Raw genomic sequence first — 11,265 nt, 5'->3', positions numbered from 1 at the left:
ACATATTTTTAGATTAAAGAAACGACTTTTCACTATAGTAATTGGACAATGGGGAGCAAGGTTTTAATAAAAGTATTCACGTCCCATGGCAAATGACCTAATTTAAAACATAGTTCTTGAGTTAACTCACATTCTAGTGATGACTAAAGTATTTTCTGAGTGGGAATTTGTGACCCATGAGTTTTGCAATGAGATACCATATCTTATCTGAGTTCCAGAAGTAGAGTCAATAAACAAGGTCCTATTGTATTTACAACTGCTTGAGACTTTTTCCTTATGTGATATGAACAGATGTTTTAGACAAAAGATCAAGACTTATTATGAAGAGACTTGTAGGAACTGGAAGGTAGAAGAGAAAAAAATTGTAGATCCAGAACCTGAAACTTTTAATTCACTGAGAGAGTTATTAGACAGGATTTTTTGTTGCTACGCCTAGCAAAAAGATTTCCATCCAGTGAAGACTGATAAAAGACCCTGCCTAGGTGGCTTGGAAGTGTTCAAGGTACTACCCATTAGGCTGTGAAGTCTACACAATGCAAAGCAATTCAGATCCCATTAACAGGAAAATACTATTAATATAGACTCTCTTAAATAAGGAATAGGTTAATAGATTTACCAGATCACAGATCTATTTGGAATTAAAGTGTATTGTCAAGATTGAAGTGCTGTAGTGACACCGATCACCACAAACTTAGTATCTCTGAGTCCTGCTCACTTATGCTATACAACTGTGACCAAAGGACAGTCCCTCATGAGAACCTAGGAACAAACATGGTTCAGGTGCTTCATGGGCTCATTGTTTGTCTGTTCCTATGCAATACTTTTAAAATTCAAAAGCCTTAAAATGTGTTTTAAACAGCCACTCCTACTCAGAAAAATATGCTTCCCTGTGAAGGAGCAAGATCCAGGACGGGAACAGTTCCAGGCATGGAGGAAGATATACAGCAATTGACAGGACTTTATTATACAGACTGTACAGTTTTTATGTGTTTATAAATATACACATTGTATGTTGCCCCTATATTTATATTTCCCGGGCATGCCCAGACATACCTGCTTCCCTACTCCCTGCTTCCCCGCTCCCCTCTCTGATTGGCTGGAGAAGCTGTGAAGAGGAGACAGCCACCATTCGCCCTTTCCTTCCCCTGCTTCTCCCGCGTTCCTCCCCCTTCTACCTGTGTCCCTATCCCAATTTGTTCCCCCGTTTGTCTGTCTCATGCTCCACCCCATGTTCTGGTCCTTTACCCGCCTGAACTGATAAAAAATCCCATGCACGCCTCAATAAAGCATTCCATCTCCACCCCTACCTTGTCTCCAGACCCATCTGTGCTGTGTCACGGCCCCATCCCCCCTCAGACCATGGCACTTCCCTTATACTTCTTCAACTGAATTTATATCATAAACAACCTTCTTATGCCATAAAGAACAGGTTTTCTGTTAATGGAGGTAAGTTTTCTCTGGGTTGTAGTTCTAGAGAATGTACATCTTACCTCTTAAAGAAGCATATATCCTTGAGGTTTTGTGCTCATTTCCAAGAAAACTGCATGTCAACTGTCCCTGGATGATAGACAACCATGTAAATAAAGCATTAATATAACTCTTGCAAAGAAAATATTGCAAGAATCTGAGAATTACAATAATTTGCTTGGATATTTATACTGACTGCATTGCTAATCTGTAGTTTTCAAAGGTGGGTGAGCAATACCTGTGTTTAACAGAAGTGGGATCAGCACAATGAAATTCCTTGTATGAAAATCACAGAAAGTTCATATGGACTGGAATAGCCAAGGAATGGCATGAGAGACAAGATCTCTATCCATCATAGGTGATTTCCCTATGGTCACTTGAGTAGTCTGGCATAGAACCAGAGAGAACCTCTTGGTTTCCCATCTGATAATCTATTTTTGAACTGAAGAAAGGTGTTACCCATAGTTCTTTATTTGAAAGTCATTATAATATGATGTGGATATGTTTCATTGACAATAGGTATAATGAACATGATATTGGATGACAAAATGACTGTTCCTAATAATGAACTGACAGTGACACTTGAACTTCAGCTGAAATTTTGGGTTTGGTCTGATACAAAATGGAAGTGAGGAAGTAGAAGAAATCCAGCCTAATAGGAAATGAAGCAAAATGTTTAGGTAACAGAACAAATATTAACAAAAGAAAAAATTACTTATTTTGTTCTGTCAAGCTGAAGATCCTCCTACTCTGGTGATACAAAGTTTTGTAAAGGGCAAATGACAAGAGCAAGCCAAAACTGAATTAGTTTTATACATAATATTACTTCTTGGAGTAAAAACCAAACCTATTAGGCAGCAAACTTAGGAGGAAAATGTATGTGGAAAGAAAGAGACAGTACCACTGGGCCTTGTATTTTATCTTATTACTTCCATTAAGTCATTAAGGTGTCCATCATGATTACCACCGATGATTATCTGGAATGCAGATGGGTTGAAGACATAAACATTTTTAGCATTCCTAAGTAGGATGCAGGTTGGCTCCACCCCAGATTTTTTCCCTGGGGTGGAGCCAGGGAAATTAGTTTGTCTCCCTGGTAATCATGTCTTTTGGACTGAAATTGATTTACAGTCCTACCTTCAAGCATGTCTTTACCCTGATAGCAGTAACTAATAACAATGGGCAAGAGACCCAGATACAGGATGCTATTTTGCACACTTGAAAACTATTTATTTTTTCTGCATTTCTGTGAGTGCATGGGGACAAAAAGCACTCTGTTCTGATAGGGTCACAATATTTTTTACATTAAACCTTTTGCATTGCGTTGTACTAGCAATGCCATCTATTCTGAAATGCCTAACTAATGTTCAATAAAGTTATATTTCATTGTAATTCTATTTCCTGTCACACTCTTTATCTCAATAAACAACTCTTCATCCTGTCTCTGGACATTGGAGGCCTAGTCACATTGCCAAAAGAAGCACCAATGATGAGAATGCCATTCAGCAAGTATTAACATTTTTATCTCTCATTAAATAAAAAGTCTCATAGAAAGATTTGAGTGTAGCTGCAACTACCACATGTGATGTCTCTTAAAATATGATAAATCGACAATTTTACCCTAACAGTTTGGAGTGAACAACTAGAGGAAGGCCTTGTTTTCTTACGATTTACATCACATTCATAGGTAAAATGTGTGTACTGGAATCTCTTTCACTGAGGTTTGAGATAAAGGCAGTTTCAGAAGCCAGTGCTTAACATTTTAGATCAAGTTACTACTTTTTCTGGCTAATCTGCTCAACATTGCAGTGGACAATGTCGGAGAGTGTACATTGTCACTTTCTGTGTCTGGGTGCCCGAGGGGTGCAGGCTCGATGTTAGTTCACTTCCCTTTCTCCTAAATATTTTATGAATTTCTGCTGTACGATAACCACTGTGGCCATTCAGGGTATAGTGGGGATTTCTTAGGCATATATGTCTCCACCATGCTCTGCCTTACAAAGCTTTACTGACTCTGAATTCTACTAGTTTCTCAGGTCTTGCACAGAATGCATTTGTAAGGAAAATGTATCCCCTATGGCTTGCAATCTCCCCCACCGGTGTTAACACTTCGAATTGTTTCCTAATTGCAGAAAACTGTAGTTGATTAATAATTAAATATTTTCAGGTGGAATCTTTGTTCACCCATGAGGTGTTCAGTCCTTAGAAATGTGTGAATTGCCTATTTCCTAAATATTGGTTGAAAGTGTTTAGGAGAAGAAGTGAAGATAAATATCACAGACATTTGAAATTGCATGGGGAATTGCAGGCAGGGAAAATGAAACTTACAAATTGCATACTTGATTGAGATGCTGGAGGCCCTTTTTAAGTCATTATGCTGTATCATTCTTCCATTTAGTGCAATTTATTTTCTCTCTCTTGAATCTTTGCAGATAGATTTATTAAGATATTGTAACTATTCTAAAATAGGTACACATTCATCTGCAGTAAAATTGCATTTGCCATACAGTAGTCCAGGTACTTAATATAAATGACATAGTTCTTCTGGTTTTTATTGCACACAACCCAAGTAATTTGTAGTGTTGCTGTGGTAATTCTAAACCTGGAATTTTATTTTTTGGTTTGAATTTTTGTTCGAATTAGTTTTTTTTAACCATTTTATAAAAACTTGTTCTTTAAAATTTCCCCATACAGAGTTTTCTGTAAAACAGAAGTGGAAAGGAGTCAGTAATTATATGACTGTAATTGCAGGTAGTAGTTTAAATTTTAGAACAGATTAGTTACTAATAAACTTACAGCCTCATGTCAATTTTTTGAATATCCTTTTAAGCTGCTAATCAATACCCTGTTTTAGTCTCAAGGTGTCTCAAAATGCAAACAGTAAGTCATCTTTGACTAGTTTTGTCTTTGAAGGGATGGAAACCTCATCCAAACACATACATGATTCAGAATGTAAAAAAGTAATACCCTATCTTAACTCAGTCTATGGTGAAAATATCTTCTAGGGAGTATAGAGTCAGTAGAGACCTATGATCAATAGTAGAGTAGTTAATGATGTTGACATTTTACTTTTTCTGAAGGAACTTTTAGCAAAATATATGTAAAATACTTTAGGGAAACTGATACATCAACGAGTATTTATTGCCAGCTAAAGTAGGAATTGTGCTATTTATTGAGTCATCAGGCACATTTCTCTAAACATTTTAGAATTTCTACACTGAAAAACAATGACATGCATTCAGCAACTGTCTCCTCCCATTATTTGCAAGACTATTCATAGCACTAGTTTAGATATTCCTTGCTAAGCTTTCAGATTTTTGGTAATATTATTGTATACCCACATTAAAATTGTATATCCACATTGTTATTCTTGCAACATATAAAACTATTGTATACATTTTCTTAGAACTAAGTATCCTGAATGTATCAACTCTGTCAATCCTCCCTCATTTTACTATATACAAAAGAGTTACAGCACTAACAAGTTCTTCTACCTTTACAGTTATAGCTACTGGTAACTATTATGGTTTGGCTGGAAAGACACCAGTCTCTTGACTAGCATCATGTTTCTATAGTGGTCCCAGTTTTCTTCAAGATGTCAAGATACTATGCATCCTCTTTAACAAGTCTTTCATCATATCGCATAAATGTACAGACTGTAACAATAAACTTCAGACAAAACCTGTGAAAAATATGTAAAAATATATCACTCTCCTATTAACTTTCTCATCACTCACTTACTATTTAAGTAATGTTCTTTTACCATACCAGTAGCAAATATACTCCCTTCTTGAAAATGATTAGCTGTTTAATAGCAGCTTGCTACCTTTATTTCGTATTAAGTCCTTTTTGTTTGTTAAAGTATCTCAGAGATAGAAAATGAAAGGTTATTTCTGAAATATCTTTAAGTACTTTTCCCTAGACCTGAGTGAACTCTTGCAAATTAACTAAAAATGGTGTTCAAATTCAGGCTGTATATCTATGGATTTTTCTGTAATTTTCTTGTATCTTCAATGTCTTCTTAAATATAATTTAGAATAAAACTATACTCCTGTTTATAATGACTGAAAAATTGGGATTTATGCCAATGTTAATTTTACAACAGCAGACACCTAAACAGCAAGATAATGGAAGATCAAAGGACTTGTATAATTATTTTATCTTTCAAAAATACTGATGCAATAGTTTCCCTTCTCCTGATTTTTTCTTTCAGTTCTGTTTTGGTTATGCAAACATAGCACTTCCTACCTGGCCTGAAACAAAACCTCCATGCTTGAAGCCATGACAATGCTGAGTAAAGCAGAAGGGTCCCTCCATGACTCTCTGTATTTCTGCCTCAGCCCATTTGCCTGGTCTATCTTACACTTCAGCTACTTTGTGAAGTTTTTATCCACAATATAGAAATTTCATCAACCAAGTTATGTTTCAGAAAATCACCTTGAGGCAGTTTCAATAGCTTTAGTTAAGATTTATGGTTTCTCTACTGTATCTTCAAAATAAGTAAATAGTTTGGATTGAGAGGTATTCTTTATTATTGTGTTAGCTATCACACATTCCTTTCTTTTTTCCAAATGGTCAAAAATTGCTCTAAAATTTTGCCAGATGTATTGAATTGGGTAGATTTTATTCAATCAAATAATGACATATTTATGGCCTTAGTTAATTGAACCAGAATTATAGATGAGAACAACAGTAAACTTCTCATCATTACCAGCAAATTAGTCTGTTTTTTTTTGGATTTTCCTACTGATCTTAGCATGTCCACATAAGGAGAAGTTTAGGCACATGCCAGAGTGTAGATTTAGTATTCTTTTCCTGGTAGAAATACAGCAACATTCTTCAGCAGAATTTGCTCTAAATATACTGCAGTTTGAGCAGATCTGAGTAGCTCAAACTGTAGTTGAGTGTCAACACAGAGACAAGGACAGAAAGTAAAGACCTCAAATTCACTGGTAGTAATCTCAAATTCCCTCTTCTTTCCTTCCTCAGGAGCAAGGATGTGCCTATTCAGAGGCATCCGTACGCTCCTGTTCTCAGTTGCCACTCTATTACACATTTGCTGGTTTGGCAATAACATTCCCATAACTGATGTAAGACTGGAATAAGAGAATGCTGGAGATGATTGTACTGTGTTTTAAACACAGCAACAAAATCACTGTCTGTATACCAGACTGACACTATTCTCTTTACTTAAACAGTTTGTTTTCCATGTTAAGGGGAATGGGTCCAAACAAACAACCAAATAAAAAAGGGGAGAGAAAAATGATCTCACAAATGCTAAACTGAAATATTTAAGATGGAAAGTTCCATCCTATAAAGGGAAAATATATGCATGAAATTTTGATAGTTACATCACTTTTGTTCCAGTTCTCAAAATAAAGTCATTCAATGCATTTGATGAGAGTCTCAAAGCCAAAAAAAAAACACAAGGGAAAAGTGGAAAAATTCATGCTGAGCATTATTTGTAAGTGTTATACAAAAGACTATAATGTTACTGAGATTTTCTTTTAGTCTGGAGTCTAAAGAAAGAAATCAAGACTCAGATGCTGTGATGGTCTTCAATCCTTTATCTTTGTTCAATTACAAGTAATTTTTAGAAAATGCTTCAAAAAGAGCGATGGCCATGTTTCAAATAATAAAATCCTGGTTCCTTTTGAAATGCTGAAATAGTATAGTTTATGTCATATTTAGTTGTACAAAAATTCAATGTGGGACTGAAGAAAATTCAGTGTGAGTTGATGTGACAAAAATTTACTGAAGCCAAACCAGCAGGTCAGCATAAGAAATTGCAAACATCCTAGAACTTCAAAAAGAAAGTAGAAATCAATTGTAATAAAAATCAACTGAAATTAAGCTGTGAATGCTTAAATCCACTGCAGTTTAAAGAACCTGTGGTCCTCTGAAAAGTACTGTCTGGAGCTGAGCATAGAAAAGTGGACCGAAGTGTTGCCTTCTCAGAAATTTTCTCTTATTTTGAGTGTATTTTTGGAAGGAGGGACAAATCTGTCTGGTTAGGCCAAAAAAAAATTGTTCTGAATAGGAGTATGTGGTTGCACAGTGCTTATTTGTGCTTCTCATATAAAGATCTCTTATTGTTGCCAGCTTGTCTAAAGAAATACAGAGCATTTTTTAAAATACCAATAAAAGCACCTTTCTCCAAGAAAGTGTTGTGTTTGCTTTTAAATAAGAAATTGTCTGATCTATCTGAAAATGAACATCATTGACCATTTCTACAAAACAGAACATTAGTTTTCAAATAGATCTATCTTTCTCTGACATTTCTCCTTTCCTCTTGCTAAAGGTTTTATTACTTTGGAATTTATCCAGTGCACTGTGTCTTCTTAGATTTGCCCATTACCTTCAGTATTATTATTCTTGCAACTGTTTCTGATATCAGTTGTCCTAAGATTTCAGTGCAGTCCAGCTGTGTGGCCACAGAGGTTTCTCCCCTGGTGATTTTAATTGGCATAAGTTGTATTAGGGTGTGATTTTTATTTTTGTGAATATCAAATGTGGATCTTCTGGAATAACTTGTTCTCTTTCTTGGATATTCAGTTTCTGATTTTTGATGCCATACCTTCTGGGTTTCCTAAGTGAAACCCTGGCTGGCATTTTAAGTGATGGCTTCTTTCTCCGTAGAACCAACCTCAGGTTGGAAGGGACTTCAGATGATCTCTGGTACAATTTGTTCAAAGCAAGGGCAGCTGTGAGATCAGACCAAGTTGCTCAGGGTTTTACTCTCCCTTCCCTCACTGACATAATTATTGCAATAGATTTCAGTAATTTCATTATTTTTATTTTCCAGGGAACCTTAATATAATTTTTGGTTTCAAAATTTGAATATGCCTTATAATCACCCATAATGCTCCAGTTGTTCAAAAATGTGAAGATTTTAGCTAGAGGATTAATTTCTGATGGACTGTTAGCTGCGTGGGGCAGGGCACGTCTCCAGGATGAAGGACCACCGCCTCCCTAAGATCCTGCTCTATGGTGAACTTGCCACTGGCTGCCGCAAGAGAGGAACCCTGAAGAAAAGATACAAGGACTCCCTGAAACAACATCTCAGCCTTGGCCATATTGATCATCATAACTGGTCTACTCTGGCCTCCAGTTGGGAGGCCTGGAGACACACCATCTGTAACTCTGCTGATGCCTTTGAGAACACACACAGGATCACCCTTGAGGAGAAAAGACAACACAGAAAGAATCGTGCCTTGCAGAATTTACCATCTAAGGAGTCTTTCTGCTGTGCCTTTTGCAATCGGATATGTCTATCTCGTATTGGCCCATTAGCCATCAGCGTGCCTGTAATAAATGTGGATAGAGCCTTCCTAAATCTTTGTTCACAAAGCCCAACCATGATCATGTAAGGTTTCTAAGTGCGAGTAATCTCATCACTTGAATTGCTTTGTGCATAACAGGAAAATTGCAAGGTACCACAGTAAAGTGACTGCAATTTGAAGTGCATGTGACTGCTCAAAACAAAAAATGAAACATTTAAATCAAAATTAGACACATGAATGGGCACAAAAATCTCCTGGAGTATCCTTTCTTATAAAACTACAGTAAAAAAATTCTCATTTGTTTTTCACTAAATAAAGTTGTGCATATTTAATAAAACATAATTCCAGTCATGAGTTAAATTGCGTATTGTGATTCAGCATAAATTAGAGATGAAAAAGGTACTGTTCTCTGCAAGAAGGAGAAAGGAGGAAGAAATTACTATCTAAACCAGTTGTCAAATTACTTGTTGGTGACAAGGGTCGCATTTTTATATAAGTGAATGTTTAGCCTATAACAAGTCCAGGAGTCCAGTGCATGAGTTCAAGCGAAAATCACTGATGGGATGTTTCTCTCCTGGTCAGAAGGCATTGATTTCATGACAGTAGAGGTAACAAAGACATGACTGAAGTCTTTCAGAGAAACGTACCATCTATTCACTTGTATACCACAGAGTTCTGAAAGCTTGGGAAAAAAAATATTTTGTCTTCTGTAGGACTTATATCGGGAGTTTGTGGTTTTCTTTTTGTTTGTTTTCCTTCTGTGCTTGAGACTGACTCCTTTATACAGAAAAGGCTTTAATTTCATTCCAAGCTATGTTACAACCCCCTTGAAATGGGTCTTGATAATGAAAGGGCTGAGCCATGTTTGCAGCTTGCCAAAATGGCACATCTGTCACTATAAAAGCTGTACTGTGAAGTGACAAAAGAAAGCCAATATATAATACGATTTTTTAAACTGTAAAAATAATACAAAACAAGGGCAGGGCATTTGTCAAATAAATCTGGCATGATCTAATACTCTTTGCGCAGTGTTTAATTTTCAGGTGCCAGAGCTACGTAACAAAGAAGTTAGGAAGCCCTCTACTAACACAAATTACAGTAACTGAAGGAGGCATTAACTCCTGCCCCTTTTGAATTGTGGGGTTTTTCTATTTATACAGTCCCTCCCTGGATTACTTACTATATGTTATAATTATTGTTTAGTAGCATTGTAGGGAGTAAACCTGCTAGAACTGAAATATGCTCATTGAATCTCTCACCTCAAGTGGTGTCTCTGATAGCTCATTTCAAAATGGGAACTGACAGCTCATCTCTTTGTCTCCCATAATCAAATCCTTTTTTTCTTTCATAGGCTACTGTTCAGAGGAAATTGCATTTTGCCGTAGTTTTGATGTTTTGCGAAGCCATGTTACAGGTAAAGGGGTATTTGGAGGTACAGAGGCAAGGTTGTGCCCTCATAAAAAGGCAGTGTCGATTTTGTTTGTATCAAATTGAGGTCGGTAGCAGTTGCATGAGGACAAATAGAACTGAAGTTTAGCTGCTTTTAATTTTAGTTACTTAAATGTTGAGGTGTTGATAAGGCTAGCGATAACTTGTACTAAAAAGGAAACTTTGCACTGCAGATTTGGATAAAACAAAAGAAGTTAATGGTGGTATTTTATCCTTGACAACCTGATTTCCTATAGCCTTGCTTCTTTTCCTACACAAATTTAGCATACCAGAATATACATCCCAAGTTAATATTCCAACTTGAAAAATAATTACTAAAAAACAATATAAGCCTAGTATATATATATTTTTTTAATGCATGGAAATGAGCCTTATATTTTAAGTATGTAAATAGGCAGCCTACATCAACCCTGCACAGCTGAAGTACCACAGTTAGGTGTATAGTCACTGTAGATGCTCTTTCCAATCAATGGGGAGAAAGTGGCTCCTGATGAAAAGCATTTATCTTAATATCTGACCTACCTTCATGGACCTGCCTCCATCTACAGACAATTGATAGTCTTGTTTCAGTAACATCCACAAAGAATATGCATGGCATATGATGAATTTGTGTCATGTTGCAGAACAGTAATTTCAGAGCAGAGGAAAGGGAGAAACAGTTTTGCAGAACCAAATATTAACCTGGAAACAAAAGGAATCCAAACTGGGCTAAAAGAATTTCAGTATTTTCACAAGTGATGTTTTCATCGCTTGTGTAGCAATTTGATTCTGACTGTGTTTCAAAGATCTTAATGAGGATCAGTGTAGATACTAGATTGCTTTCCTCTTGGTTATGTTTATAAATCTCTGTGAAAAGCAGAATAAGGAGCTGCTGATGTTTCAACAATTATAACCTCCTTTGTGAGGACCTATCGAATGCAGCAGTGAAAATGAAGCAGTATATATTCTGTGCTGTTTGAAACAATTTTCTTTCTCTACCTTTTCTTATTTCAAAGGAAAAAGATATCATGTCCTAAAGCAGCTGCAGCTGTGTTTTTTGTGAGTTTTGTTTGCTTGTTTTTCCTTT

The 11,265-nt window shown here is 36.2% G+C and overlaps 1 long non-coding RNA gene across 1 annotated transcript; it reads left to right on the top strand.

The window, feature by feature from the left end:
* Positions 1–1,214: 1,214 nt before the first annotated feature.
* LOC113947436 lies at positions 1,215–10,915 on the top strand. The gene is made up of 3 exons (XR_003527725.1): positions 1,215–1,446; positions 10,102–10,164; positions 10,823–10,915. It is a non-coding gene; the product is annotated as an uncharacterized LOC113947436 (long non-coding RNA).
* The last annotated feature ends 350 nt before the right edge of the window (positions 10,916–11,265 follow it).

This window comes from Corapipo altera, unplaced genomic scaffold (assembly GCF_003945725.1).
Source record: "Corapipo altera isolate COAL_440 unplaced genomic scaffold, ASM394572v1 24b, whole genome shotgun sequence".
NCBI lineage: Eukaryota > Metazoa > Chordata > Aves > Passeriformes > Pipridae > Corapipo > Corapipo altera.
Note: the sequence above shows the minus strand (reverse complement) of the source record. Positions and strands in the feature narration are given on the sequence as shown.